We start from the raw sequence: 15,085 nt of genomic DNA, 5'->3' as shown, positions 1-15,085 counted from the left end.
GAGAACTAAGGAAGTCGATAGATTTTATCATTTTGTTAAGCACCCAAAACTGTGACGACTTGTTGTGGAGCATTGTTTAGATATAGTCATCCATACACTTTCTTATCGATTTATTTGCATAAAATATGGCTATAAAGTATTTACATTTGTAAAGTATGTTTATACATACCTGCTGTCTCTGAAACCGCCTTGGAATAACATTTCACAAAGACATTTGAAAAGTTTAAAATGCCATGCAAATGCAAGGTGTTGTCAGTACTGACCTAGGGACTGATTAGATGCTGGCGTAGAGGGAACTTTTCTTCCCTGGGAGGTACTCCTTAAAATTCCAGGGACCATTTAGAGTTTGAATCCTGACAGTTTGACACAGAGGGTTACATTGTGGACATAGTACACTAGACAGGTCACTTTCGGTGCTGATGTCACCCTAGCTCCTGCTGAAGGGATAGCCCCACACTGGTGACGGGTGCCAGCCCCCTGGTCACAGACAGGTGGACCAGAAGAAGCACCTGGCCCAAGGGCACTAATCCGTGGGCTGCTAGCCACCTGGGAGGCCTGCCCGGACCCACAACAAACTCCTAGAGTTGGTGGATCCCCTCTTGGGTGTTCAAATTGGAAAATTAGCAGGGGGAACTGAAAGTTGCACCCAGGGATGTCATGAGGTGAAGTCGAAGCCACTGCAAACTCAAGTTATGAATGAACAGGCAGTGCGTTAGGGAAAACCCACCTCCGCTAAAGTCCCCAGTGGCCTGCTTATCACCCATCCCAACAGCGCCGCCATCCTCCTCCTCCTCTTGTAGCTTTGGACACCGGTGCTTTTTTGGAAGCTATCTCTTCCCCCCGTGTTTTATCCCTTTTCCCTTTCTGTCTCTATCCTTGTTGTTGTTGCTGTTGTTTGTTCAAGGACCTCATCTTCGTCCTTGTGAGTCCCTGTGTGGAGATGATTTGAGCTAGGTGCTCTCTTAGAGTGAACTCAGGGCCCTATTCTTCCAGTGTCTTGATTGTCGGTATCTGCACCTACATCCATCTCCCAGCACCTGAACACTTCCTGCCCAAACCAACACTTAGTGTTTCATAACTCTCCTTGCCTCCCTTTTCTGATACCGATGCCCTGCTCTCTCACTGACGCAGGCTCTGAACCACGCCACAGTCTTGGGTGTATCTTTCCCCCTCGCTCCCTGTAGCCAGTTCAATACGTAGATATTTCACCTCTGCAAAAAGTGTCTGTCGAATATCTTCTCCTCTTTCCGTGCTCCCTGATGGCCACCCTTCCTCACATCCAGATGATAGTTTCTCACTATTCAAAATCTATCTTAACTTCTTTGTGTTGCTTTATGGTTCGTTGGCTAATCCCTCCGGTTACGTGGTCACTTCCTTGAAAGAAGAAATTATTTTATGTATCTTTGTACTCCCATCTCCACCTCCCCCCATAACTGAGCCTGGTGCAGTTTCTTTCGCACAGGAGGTGCTGGGTAAGTATTGGTTGATCTGTATTAAGGGACTTTACTGAATGCCTTTCTCAAATATTGGCATTTGAATCTAACTCCATTGGCAATTTAGCTGAAATTTCAAGTTAGTGACTATTTTTCCTCTGCCAAATGCCTTTGTACTTGGCTCATTTTGGAGGCCTGCTCTCTTAACACCTACTTGCAATACTCACGCCTCTGTTAAAACTTTTACTGTGTGCGAGTTCGTTCCAGCGGGGAGAATCGCCGATTGTAGCGCAGGAGAAACAGATCCTGTGAGGGTTGTGCTATCTTGGGCATGTCAGATGGCTAAGAAATAAACAGGCTTAAGGAAAAGAACATATCCTCAGATTAGAAGAAAGTAGTTTGGTAAAGAAAAAAATCTCGCAGAGGGAGGAGGGGAAGGAGGCAAGGATGTTCTTCAGATGTTGGTCCGCTTCTCCAGGAAGATGAGGCCGTTCGTATACAGTGGAGCCTGGCCTGACACTTATCCTTTCTTTGGAGGCCTTAATTGGGCCTAAAAGCATTCTCAAAAATGGTAAGATGTCAACACTAATGAAAACAGAACCATTTATCCCGGAAACTTCTATATTGGATATTTCTTAATGGTGTTCTTGCAAAGGTTCACAGAAAGAAGAAAGGAGTTACGTGTTCCTATTGGAAGGAGCAGCTGAACTTAAGTTGGTTATTGCTGAATATTCCCAGAACTACCAAAAAGGACAGAATTGGCCTGGATGTTATCTAAAGTCTCTCATGATGTAAATATTTGGCAATTCCACCATTTAAGGAATAAAGTTAGTTTATGGAGGCCCAGCCTGAGTCAAACTCTCCACGGACAAGAACTTGAACTCCTCTGGACCAGAGGCCGCTCTGGTCCAACGCACTCTTAAGCCGACTCCATACTCATCTCTTGCAGCTGCTCAGAAATCGTTCCCTGGATGTGCTCGGGGCTACCAGAGGACGGGCCTGCGGGAGACGACACCCGGGGCTGGGAAGCAGACTGGGGGCACTTCTGAGTCCCCCTCCCCCACCTCAGCCACGGCAGCTCCACTTTCATCTGTTTGATATAAATTTTTGTTAGAGGAGAGAGCTCTGCTGCTTTTTTAAAAAGACCAGAAAAAGATAAAGGGGAAGAACGAACTTTAAAAATCACAGCTCTAGCAGCTTGTGAAGTCACTGTGCTTTTTCACTGCTCCAGCAAGCCTTCCAGGGTGACGGGGAGCTAGTGAATGCTGCCCTGGAAATGTGACCTAGAGACTTGGTTTTGGAGCTATCTCTGGTCCCACCAATAAATGAAAATTCTCTAACATTTTTTTTTTTAGAACCTGGAGATCCAGACAGATGCTCTGCCACCAGGGTGTTAAGAGCTGGGAGAGGTTGGGAGGATTTGTCACCGGCCATTGTACTCAGTTGTATGGTCATTGCAGGCACGATTCATGGGGAAAAAAAAAAAATTTAGGTTTACTGGAATAGATATTTTGCTTAAAGTTTTGTCTATGGGGGATTTGGGAAGAGGATAGGGAGGAAAGTGGAGGTATATGGTAAGAGCCTACCTGGGATACAAGAATTAAGTAGAGGGAGGAGTGAGCAGAGCAAATGAAAACTACCCTCCTTATTTTTAATGCTTTCCAGTTTACAAGATGACTTCACGTTTATGATCTCACTCAGATAACAGACATCTCTCTTCTGCAGCTGGACGTGGGAAAGGGCAGATCTCTTGTCTCCTCAGCCCTCTGTGAAGCCCACCTATAAACACCCTAATTCCGAGTCACTCCCGCTGCCTGCCTGCTGGGCTGCGGCTTCCAGGCTGCCAGAAGCTGCTGGAGAGTCATGCAGTCTGGGCCTATGAAAATTCATGTGTCCAACTCCGACTTGGCCATCGTCTCTTTCCAGTAATCCCATCTATTCTTCCAGTGCCTGCTCCAAAGCTGCCTGTCTATGTCGGTTAATCCAGACCTTTCCTCTCCCATTATAGTGGGTTGGATGGTGGTCCCCCAAAAAGATATGTGTACCTCTAATCCCTGAGTCTGAAGGGTGTAATTAAATTAAGGATCTTGAGATGAGATCATCCTGGATCATCTGGGTGGGCCCTAAATCCAGTGACGAGTGAGACAGAGGGAGGTTTGACACGCACAGAGAAGGCCATGTGAAGACGGAGGCAGAGATTGGAATAACGCAGCAACAAGCAAGGAAGGCCAGCAGTCCTGGCAGCGGGAGAGGTGAGGATGGATTCTGCCCTGGGCCTTCAGAGGGAGCGCACCCTGACGGCGCTTCGCTGTCAGACATCAGCCTCCAGGACGGGGAGAGAGTAAATTTACGTGGTTTTAAGCTACCCAGTGTGTAGTCATTGGTAGCAGCCCTAGGGAACTAACACACTCCTCGTGCCCTTGCACTTTGCATCCTTCCCAGCAGTAGATGACCTTGACTTCGACTGTTCTGAAGAGACTGAGGTCATCCCCCCAGAAATCCTTGTTCACCTTTTGCTTTACTGTAACCCGTCTGTTTCCCTCCCCCAAATCTGTCTTTGCAGAACTGTAGCCACTTGTTTCTTCCTTCTAATTTGTCTAAGAGAAAGATACCCATTCTCCCTTCTTTGCAAAAGCTGGACTCTCCGTCTGTGCTCCTGACCCCACCTCTGCCTGGGTCCAGAGAGACAGACCCACTGTCTCCCACCCAGCCTTCCCAGCCCCGGCTGGCGGGGAGGCAGGGCCCAGGGCTGTCCACCATTGCTGGATGTGCAGAGCCACGGGGAGCCTTCACAGAAAGAGGGGTCTGCTGAGGGGCGGATCGGAAGGGGAGTGGATGCCCTCTGGACTAGGGCTGAAGCAGGAGGGCTAGTCAACGGGCTCGCCACGCTGGAAGAGTAGGGGCAAGGACTGAGACTAAGTAGGAAGGACCACCCCAAGCTGCTTGTGAGCGTCGGGCCGTGTTGGTTCTTTTCTCACTCGGTGGGCACTGGCTTTGGTGTTCTCACCTTCTTCCACCTCTCTGCCCCTCATTTTTATCTCTTCTTCTCCCCAACTTCATCTTTGCCTCTCTGCCTTTGGACATATTCTCCTCTTTTTTAACCTTAAAAGCATTTACGTTTCCTAACTGCTGGCAGTGGAGGTATCATTTTGCCTGCCCCCAAACTCTTCTTCTGTTTTCTGGGAACCAGTAATCTCCTACCTTTCGGAGAGTGGCTTGTCCTCTTGTGCGTTCTTACAAGGTCTGACCTCATTGACACTAGTGACTGGCTAGTCAGCCCTGCCCTTGGATTTTTAAAGTTAGAGTTAAAGAAACTTGTTTGGTGGCAAAGCTATCAGACATGATTTCCTCTGCCAATTGCAAGAAGCTAGGCACAGCAGGAGAAAATGAAGCTAAAACTCAAAGAAGCAGAGGTGGAAAAGGGAAATAGTCCCGGCAATATTCCAGTCCCTGGTTACAGTCAGCTAGAAATTCCTACCCCTGTGCCCACCTGCACTCTGAACAGGTGAGCCCATCAGTTCTCCCCAAGCCTCTGCTTGCTCAAGCTCTGTTACTGTTATCAGGAAACTGCAAAGCTCTGACCAAGAGGCCTGCCCTTCAAGCTCTAGTGTTCTCTTGTTCTCAATGACTGCCTCCTCCCAGGATGTCCCAACACCATTGCTTCCATCTCAATGTTGGCCTTCCAGACAAATTCAAGAGCCTTCTTTTTGTTCCTGACATTCTCTGCCAATCGCACTTGATTGTCTGCTTTCAATATGCTCAGACCCTCAGGCCCTCTCACATTGCACCATTCTATTCTCTGATTTATTTGCAACTTCTTTGCCTCTTTTTCCAGTGATTTGTCATCTTCCTGTCCCCTAAATATTGGTAGCCCCTAAAGGTCAGCCCATGCTATCCTGTTTCTCATGTTTTCTGCTCCGGTGCTCAATAATACATGCTTGCTCTTGATCAGCTCTTGTAGTTGACTTTAGTCTAAATCTGTAGCTCAGACTCTTTGAAAATGTCCAAGACCCAGAGTACCTGAGTAACTTTCCCAAGGCCGGCGAGCTGATGAGTGGCTGCCCTGCTGTCTGAGGAGACTCCTCTGACAATTTACAATGATACCTTTTATTCTTAGCACATTATACACTCCTCTATAGAATGGTTGTTTGTGATTCACAATTTGGTGGTCTGTTGTTTATATCGTTCTAAAGCTGTATATATGGCCAGATTATAGGAAGTTGTTATCCCACCATTTTCACCATAAGAATATATTGATTCCGTATTTATGAACACAACCATTTTAATCAGAATTACATCAATACAAGGTTGACATAAGGGAAGCCATATTGTAGAAAAGAAACCATATTGTAACTTTGAATGACTTCTGACTAACTAACCCCGACTCACAGCCGCTTTGAACCTTTGCTTTAGTTTGCCTAGATAAGTAAGCGTCTGTCTCCGAGGGATTTGCAGGCTCTGGAGATTTTATGGACCCTCCCAACTGCGATAAGATGATAACTTTGTTCTTTTGAGTTCCTTAGAAATGTGATGACCCCCAGGCAGAGAGTCTATGCTGATGGCCCTGATCAGTGACAACTGAAAGATCAGAGTATAGGGCGTTGTTCTGGTTTCTGATGCACATCCAGTAAAACAAAAGACTATCAGAAACTAAGACCAGCTGCCTGCCCCAACCTGGAGATCAGATGGAAGCCCCACCCGGAAAGACCAGCCCTGTATATAACTGGCTTGTAGTCTTTGTAAGATGGTTCTTTCCAACATTAGTTGGCCTTCTTCCCTCTTGCTAACAAGCTGTAATAAAACACCCTTTCTCTCCTATCACCTTCCCTCCTGACTCTTGGCATGTCTTGCAGCAGGCAGACAACCCCCCTTGGGTGGTAACATGGCCACTGCCAAGAAAGTTTTTTTTTGTTTTTTTTGGGTAAGGAAGATTGGCCCTGAGCTAACATCTGTTGCCAATCTTCCTCTTTTTGCTTAAGGAAGATTATCCCTGAACTAACATCTGCCACTAATCCTCCTCTTTTTGCCGAGGAAAATTGGCTCTGAGCTAACATCCATGCCAATCTTCCTCTATTTTGTATGTGGAACACCACCACAGCGTGGCTTGATGAGTGGTATGTAGGTCTGCGCCCAGGGTCCAAACCCGTGAACCCTGGGCGGCTGAAGCAAAGCACATGAACTTAACCACTACAGCACTGGGCTGGCCCCAAGAAAGAACTTTTGAATTGAACTACATTAAGCCAATCTCATTATTTGATCAATTTTTCTATATAAGCCATTTGAACAGTTTCCATTTTTTCCATTTTCATTTAACTGAAATTTTCTCAAAATCAATTCTTTCTCATAAGTTTTCTGATAAAGACTTGATTTATCCATCAGGTTTTTCTCCCTAAACATATCAAATGTTACCTATTATATCTTCTGCTATTCTGAGTTTTCTCTAATGACCCTCACTTCCACCACGTATAATTGTATAGTTGTCCAGGGTCAAATTTTACAGATATAAATTTTGTTTAGAAGATTTGGTCCTTCTGTCACTTTTTAGTCAAGGGCAAATTTTTTCCTTATGCAGTTTTAACCATTGTCTGTTTTATTTTTGCCAATTATTCAGCCAAGTGTATTTTTTCTCAGATCAATTTTTGCATTTTCAATGTTACCAACAAGATTGATTCTTTAGCCAATTTTTCATTCATAATAAATTTTACCATATACAAGTTTTAGTCCATGTCAGTTTTGTTTTGTGTTTTTCTTTTTTCAGTGAGTAATGTTAATTAATTATGAGTTAGACAGAAGACTGATAATTCGTGCTTCATTAATCCAGTCCTGAGTATCAGAGAGGTCACACTACAAGCCAGGAGCTGCTCTGGACACTTGGGGTGTCGCTGTGAAGGTGGATAAGCTTCCTGCTCTGTGCAGTTTATCCCTAACGTGGCTAGAAGAGAACACACACACAAACGAATCAATGGGAAAAAAGAATTCCATATTGAAACAAGGACCGTGAAGAAAATTAAACAGTATCATGTGACCATGACAAGTTAGAGTTTTACATTCGATGAGGTTATCAAGGAAGGTGTCTCTGAAGAGGCGACATTTAAGCTGAGACTTGAATGACAAGGTGACAAACATAGAAAGATAGGAGACTGTTTCTCAACTGCTATGCTGCTAAAATTATAAAAATGTGCTCATAAACTTCTAGACATATTGTGGACCGCTTTCTGACACCACATAAGGAACAAAGAACAAACTGTGGGGTCACGATGGCGGACGGGAACACGCTGTGAAAACAGCATGATGCTTTCTCGCTCGTGGCTGCACATGGCAAGTAAGAAATATGCAAACGACAAGGGTTGTGCCAAGGTGGTAGGAGAATAAGTATATTTTTTATTCCAGAAAGGATTTAATATTCTCCATATATCTTTTCAATAAAAATACGTAATACATGTGCCTCATACACTGATTTCTCACTAGTGTGGGTGATTTCCTATCTCCTCACCGAGGCTGAAGTGCTATTGTGGGAGCGTGCTGCATTTTATTCTCCTTTGGTCTCACCATTGAGGACTAGGCATTCAAAAATACTTGCAGATTGATGGTTCCTACAGATTTTCTAGCTGGACAATATAAACGAAATTTTACATATGGGTTTCCTGATGAAAAGCAGAATTGAACCTCTACAGTCGTAAGCTCTTCAAACAGTCACGGCGGCATCGATCCGTGCGAATTAAAACCCGTCCCTGTGATGGACATTGGGAGACTTTTCTCTCTCAGTGAAACTTGCTTTAAAATAGTCAAACTCTTCTTACAAAACGACATGAAGCCAATCCCTCTCTTTTTCAAATAGGATAACTTTTGGATGAAGGAACTTGCCAAACAACAGAACGAGCTGTCCTGGAAGAGCGAGAGGACAACAGCAGCTGCTCACAGAAAGGCTGCAGCAGCCCCGGCCATCTGCGGCTTCCATGGGGTCACGTGCACGCTGTCTGCCAGGCTCAAAAAGGGGCCCTTGTTCCCATCAAGGCCTGCACAGAACCACGGTGAGGAGCAGAGAGATCCATGTACCTTGACTCTGGAAGGGAGGGGTGGTCTCTCCTCCGCCCCCCAAGCCCCTTTCCATTCTGTGATGTGAAAATAGACACATTCACACACTGACACTGGCAACTTTCAGCAAAGTGCAGGTTTTGTTTAGAGAGCCCATTTTACACAAACAGATGAACTGCACATAATATTTTTACTACTCAAAATCTGGCCTACTTAGCATTAAATTGAACCATTGAAGGAGCTCCAAGTAAAACTGTGTACTATAATGTACTCTGCCAACACTTGAGTGGTTTTTTTTCCTATGGAATCCCAAGAACTATGCTTAAATAAATAAATAAAAGCCATCTCTACCCGCGAGTCTAGATTTGTGTAGCGTGGTTTCATGTGAAGTGATGGGGACAATACTTTAACCTTTTTGGTGTTGCGCTCTTGGTGAAAACATTGGTCACAAAAAAGTACCACGTCCCAGAGAAAGCGCAGCATTTAGGCAACATTTCTATTACTATGAAGCTTTAGGCATCACTATGAAGCTGACATTATCTTTGAAAAACAAGATTTATTCATCTACTCATTCATTCAACAAATATCTTTTGAGTATCAACTGTGCTCCAAGAATTATAACTGAGAATATAAAGATAAAATATATGGTGCTTGCCATCAAGAAGTTCATTGGCGAGGCCGGCCCGGTGGCACAGCGGTTAAGTGTGCATGTTCCGCTTCAGCGGCCCAGGGTTTGCTGGTTCAGATCCCAGGTGCACACGTGGCACTGCTTGGCAAGCCATGCTGTGGTGGGCGTCCCACATAGAAAGCAGAGGAAGATGGGCATGGATGTTAGCTCAGGGCCAGGCTTCCTCAGCAAGAAGAGGAGGATTGGCAGCAGTTAGCTCAGGGCTGATCTTCCTCAAAAAAAAAAAAGTTCATTGGCTAGCAAGAAGACAATCAGTCATACAAATAAATAGTTATAATATGGTACACTATATCATATATCATAGCCATGTATTGGTTTCTGATTGCTGCTGTGACAAATTACCACAAACTTAATAGCTTAAAACAACATGAATTTTTTTGTTTTAGTGAGGAAGATTCACCATGAGCTAACATCCATTGCCAACCTTCCTCTTTTATTCTCTTGAGGAAGGTCAGCCCTGAGCTAACATCTGTGCCAGTCTTCCTCCAGCCTTTGTGTGTGAGATGCCCCCACAGCATGGCAATGAGCAGAGCAGGTCCACACCCAGGATCCAAAACCCTGAACCCCGGGCCACCAAAGCGGAGCACATGGAACTTGAACCACTCGGCCTTGGGGTCGGCCCCTAAAACAACACAAATCTATTCTCCTACAGTTCTGGAGGTCAGAAGTCTAAAATTAAGGTGTTGACACAGCTGTGTTCTCTGGAGGCTTCAGAGGATTATTATTATTATTATTATTTACCTTTCCCAGCTCCTAGACGCCTATGTTCCTTGGCTTGTGGCCCCTTCCTCCATCTTCAAATTGCATCATTCCCGTGTCACATTTCCTTTTTCTAACTTTGACCCTCCTGCCTCCCACTTATACAAAACCATTGTGATTACATTGGCCGCATCTAAATAATCCAGGATAATCTCCCTGTGTCAGCGTATTTAACCTGATAACATCTGCAAAGTCCCTTTTGCCATGTCCGGTAACACATTCACAGGCTCCTCGGATGAGGACATGGACATCGTTGGAGGGCTCTTATCCTATCTCACACAGTATTTGTTATAGCATGAAGAGCAGCCTCTTTATAGAATAAAGTGTGAGCTCAGGAGAAGGCATCCTGAGTCTAATGAGAACCAAAGAAGAGGCAACGTTTGAGCCGGGACTTGAAGGCTGAATAGGACCTTGCCTGATAGAGACATGGAAGAAAGCTGTGCAGGGAGAACGATGATATCCTATCTGCCTGAAGAAAGGGAGTCGTTCTAGAAGACAAGAAAGTTACAAAATAGGAAAGTCCCTTAGAGAAACTCTGGATTCAACTACCACATTTAGCAGTCGAGGAAACCAGAAGCCCAAAGAGGTATGAGGACTTGATCGAAGGCCGACAGCTGGAGAGTGGCAGGCCACAAAGGAACTAGAATCTTGGCCTCTCCCCACCCCATCCCATCCCATCCCTTATGAAACCTTCCAGTGCTAAGGTCCGTGCGTAAGGACAGACGGCAGGGACCTCTGCCTACTTTCCAATTTCAGTAAAATTAATGAAAAGTTCATGCAGAAACCAACTCACTGTGAACTGGCAAAGTACAGTGTTTGATTTTGACTGCAAAACAATTTTTTTCCCAAAAAGCTTCAGAGGTCTTCTTGATTGATAGTTTGGAGAAGTCAGAAAGATATAAATAAAGATAATGAGACATATTCATTCTTAAAATGACAACTCTATAAGCTCAGTGATTTCTTCTTAGACTATGAATTGGCAGGTGTCAGTGGCAAAAGTTGTCTGGCTACAAAATGGATGTTTGTTGAATAAAACCCATTAATGCTTACAGAATTCACTGTCTCAGGAAGAGTTCGTGACAATGTGACGTTCACAGAGACACACTAAATGGGCTTTTATGCATTATTTTAGTCGCTGGCAGGAAAAAGGCCAGATTTGGCTCATAATCTGCAGCCTGAGCCTTCATCAATACTATCTAAGTGATAGGCCATAAGGAGGCCCAATTGACCTCAGCACAACGACATTACTCACGTGTGACTGCAGGAACGCCCTGACAGCTCGTGAGCACTAGTGTCCTTTCATGGAAATTCAGAGGATTAATTCTCATCTCTTCCCCAGATTTCCCTTTGGGAAAATTACATGCTTAGCTATAAGGTTTTGTTTTGTTTAACGTGTGGCAAGGAAGCACTGGATAGTTTTGCCTGATTCTCCATTATTAGAGGCCCACTGACTTCCCTTCAAACTGCCGGTACACTCCTGTGTTTGGTGTCTTGTGTGGAGGAATCCACAATGACCAGCTTCTCTCTAATTTCATATTTTATATTTTGGATAACAGTGTATATGTGACATGAATGCCTGGGGATTTAAAATAAGAGACACTTATTGAGTCAAAGGTAAGTTATAAATTTGAAAAGAAATCATCTTCTCCACCGAATTACTGTGAATTGAAACTTAATCCTATTTTACTAGAAACCCGGAAGATAATCGCTCAAAAATGTTTTTTGAGAATGCTAATGTTGCAGACAGTTAAGAAAGAAAGGCAGTCTTTCATGAGCGCAGAAAAATCATTGGATCTAGATTAGGGAACTTGTAGGTTTGTCTGAAGGGAGCGCACAGGCTGAGAAATTAGTTAGAAATGGGGACCAACAGTTCAGGAAATTTGTCGAGGCAAAGAGAAATAGCCTAGAGAATATGAGAAGCTGGGAATGGGGATTTGGGGACCTTACCTGGCTGTGTGCCCAAGAGCACAATGGATTAAGCTTTTAAAGACAATGTCCCAGACTGGGTGATGAAGAAGAAGACAGGCAGATTCCAGTGGTGGCCAGGCAAGAGACATAAGAATATGGGGACAGGGGAATCGGGGTGTCATGGGACTGGGAGGCATGCATTTTGCTCCTAAAGCCCTGGTGTGGTTGAGCCCAAGGCCTCAGACCAGACACGGCTGGATCTTGCTTTCTCTCTGTTGACGGGTAGGTGAGGGAGACCGGTCTTTTGAGCGCATCTGGAAGGGATCATCTGTAAGCAATGTTCACATTACTATTAATAGCAGTAACAGAATAATTTGGGCTAGATTGTGCAGGTGGACAGATAGGGTTCAAAGCTGCCCTTTCTAGCCAGGAATCTGTGGCTGTACTTAATCTCTCCGGAATTCAGTTTCATTGTCAATAAAATGGAAATCATGTCATCTCATGGTTTGTTGCTGAGGATGGAATGAAATAACGTCTGTAAAGTGCTTGACCCACAGTTGGACTCAGCATCCACTGAGTCCAAGATCTCTCCCACTCTCGCTAGGCACAATCTGAAGAGGGCTTCGGTGCCCACTGTCTCCCTGTTCTTGGTTCTTTTACGTCTTCTTTGACATCTCCTGCCTCTTCTTCTTACGCTGTAAAGAAGCATTACAGAAAGCTAAGTGATGGACATGGATCTTAACCACAAAGTCAGGGGAACAAATAAAAATATAATTTTCTTAATTTTTCCATAGATGAGCTTAATTTTTATCACAAGCCCCTATGTGCCTGTAACACATTATTGCTGAAATTTTAGAGGCTTAACACTGCAAAGCTTGCCAGAAGGCTGTGTTCCACATGGCCTGAGTAACTGGGTTGGTGCAGGCTCTGCCATCTTCTAGCCACACTACCTTGTAGGCGTGGCCTCTAAGTCTCCAAAAAAGAGAGAAGAGAGAGCTGGAGGAGGAGCACCATCTCTCGAAGACGTCCGCTTTTGATCACTTCTGCTGACAGTCTGTTGGCAAGAGCTAGCCACGTAGCCCCAACCCAGGTGATAAGGAAGGCTGCTGGTAAACTAGACGATGTAGATTGTCTTCTCATAAACTTCAAGTGTGTTAGCGTTTTTTTGGGTGGCAAATAATATAAGAAACCCAACCAAAACTGCATTAAGCAAAAAAAGGAAGTTTATTAGCTCATAAAACTGAAAAGGGAGTTTATTACTGCAATCAAGCACGACTAGATTCAGAGACATATTGGGTAATGAGTTTGGTTTCTTAGCTTGGCTTCAGTTTGGGGATGTTTTTCTCCAACTGCTTAATAAAAATGGCTGCCAGCAGTCGGCCCTTTCAGGGAACTAGTGCTCCCTTAAAGAGCTCATGGAAAAGTCCTGAGGAGGATTCTGATTGGCCCAACTTGGGTCACATGACAACTCTGTGGTAGAACAGATTCCACTCAAACCACATGACAGAGATTTCCAGTTGGAACACTGAGTTCTGTTAGGACAAGGAGGAAGAGCTGCAGAACGGTCAGCAACACCAGCTGCCCATCACAGCAAGGAGCACTAATGCTCTCCTTTCTCTTTCACTGCTTGGGGCCCATAAGTGGCTTCTGTAAAGCACGCCCAAGGGACTTCTCTTGTAAGTGATAGGAGCTACAGGCAAACGGTCACTCAATCTTCCAATGTTTTGTGGAAATAACGGCTGTGTCTTTTGTAAATTTGACACAGAACACACTGGGAGACATTTGAGATAGAAAAGCACCATGATCAATGATCTATGCCAAATCATAAGATAGTTCTTCTTTTAAAAGTAAAAAATAAGGATGCATCATACGGGCAGGAGGAATTTCTCATACTGGCTTTATGGCGAGCTTCGTGGCCAGCCTGGATTACTGTGCAGCTGTATCTCAGTCTTTTCCAGGAAGCCGTCACTCCATCTCCCATGCCCTTCAGCCCGAATTCAATCCTGCGCCTGCCAGGCCTCCATCCGAGTGGCCATCTAGCAAAATAACCAATGACATTAGTGACTGTGGCCTCCCGACGACTTCCCCAGTTCTGCTTCCAAAGCCCATTTAAAATACATTTCTCGTTTTACTCCACATTCAGATTTGATTCCTCTGGTTATAGAACCATAAATGTCTGCATTTCATATAGGCTCAAAATGAAGGGTGTATAAGCATGTATAAATCACACTGCAAAACTTGCATTTTCTTCATTGTACTTGATATTTGGCTGCATGAAAATTATATTATCTGGCAACTGCTCACATTCTTCCAGATGTAAATATGCAAAAGAGGCCCACACACAATGCATTTTCTTCACAATTAGGCTACTATAGACCATATTTTAAGGTGAAATAAAATTTCTTCCTGAAATCTAACAATGCTCTGGTGGGTATGCATATTTTTTATGCCCATATGAGTGGAGTTAAGTTTCATCGTATAAAAATTAGGGAAGCTCAGTCGTTGGGAATTGAAAATTGATCTACTGTGGAAAATGTGCAAAATGGGAGTAATAATATTGACCCTGCCTCAGGAAGGTGACTTATAAAACAAGGACACAACCTCCGAAGACGTAGCGGGGGGCTCTTCAAGCTTGGGATGTGACAGCTCTAGGTGGGGAAAGGCCTCTGGAGCTTTACGAAAATACTCACCCCCTCACCCTGCCCCCCGCCGAGGGAGTAGAGAGCCTGTTTCTTTCTTCCCTCAAACAAATAATAAACAAGAAATGACCAGGCACCGGGGCCATATCAGAGAAGAGAGTGACACGAGTTGTGCAGGGCTCCATCCTCTACAGCTGTGAATAGCACGTGGTGGAGTTGACCTGACAATCTCTTTATTCTGCAACAAAGAAAACAAGTCTCATTTCAAATTTTCTTGCGGAGCAGACTTAGGATCCCTGAACTTAACCTTATGCTCACCCCACCACTGTGTCTATCTGAGATGTCCTTATATCACTCCCGTATCCCTAGGGCCCTCGAACCATCCATCAATGCACCAAGGTTTGTGCACAAACTAGCAGGATCACCTGGAATAAAGATGTGTAAGCACCCACAGGGAGCACTTAAAAGGACAAGAAATCATTTTGAAAATTGTCTCCCTTTTCCATTTACTTCAACTTCCGGAAAAGACAGATCTTTCCAACCCAGTCTGCAGGTGTGCAGTTTCTGGCAGACACCAGAAGGCTGGCTCTGGAACCTACAACTCCCCGTTTCCTGAATAAGCG

The 15,085-nt window shown here is 44.6% G+C and overlaps 1 long non-coding RNA gene across 2 annotated transcripts in view; it reads right to left on the bottom strand.

Annotated features, from left to right (window-relative positions):
- Window positions 1–15,085, bottom strand: part of LOC138918818 (uncharacterized) — a 55,065-nt gene that overhangs the window by 16,430 nt on the left and 23,550 nt on the right. The window contains exons 3-4 of one of the 2 annotated variants that reach the window (XR_011428616.1): window positions 14,514–14,700; window positions 13,031–13,859 (exon numbers count right to left, since the gene is read on the bottom strand). The exons of the other annotated variant lie outside the window; for it this stretch is intronic. This is a non-coding gene — a long non-coding RNA (uncharacterized lncRNA). Of the gene's footprint in view, window positions 1–13,030; window positions 13,860–14,513; window positions 14,701–15,085 lie in introns of those variants that run through there. 2 annotated transcript variants of the gene reach the window in all.

Source organism: Equus caballus, chromosome 18 (assembly GCF_041296265.1).
Source record: "Equus caballus isolate H_3958 breed thoroughbred chromosome 18, TB-T2T, whole genome shotgun sequence".
Classification (NCBI taxonomy): Eukaryota; Metazoa; Chordata; class Mammalia; order Perissodactyla; family Equidae; genus Equus; species Equus caballus.
The sequence above is the reverse complement of the archived record's forward strand: the minus strand, read 5'-3'. Positions and strand labels throughout refer to the sequence as shown.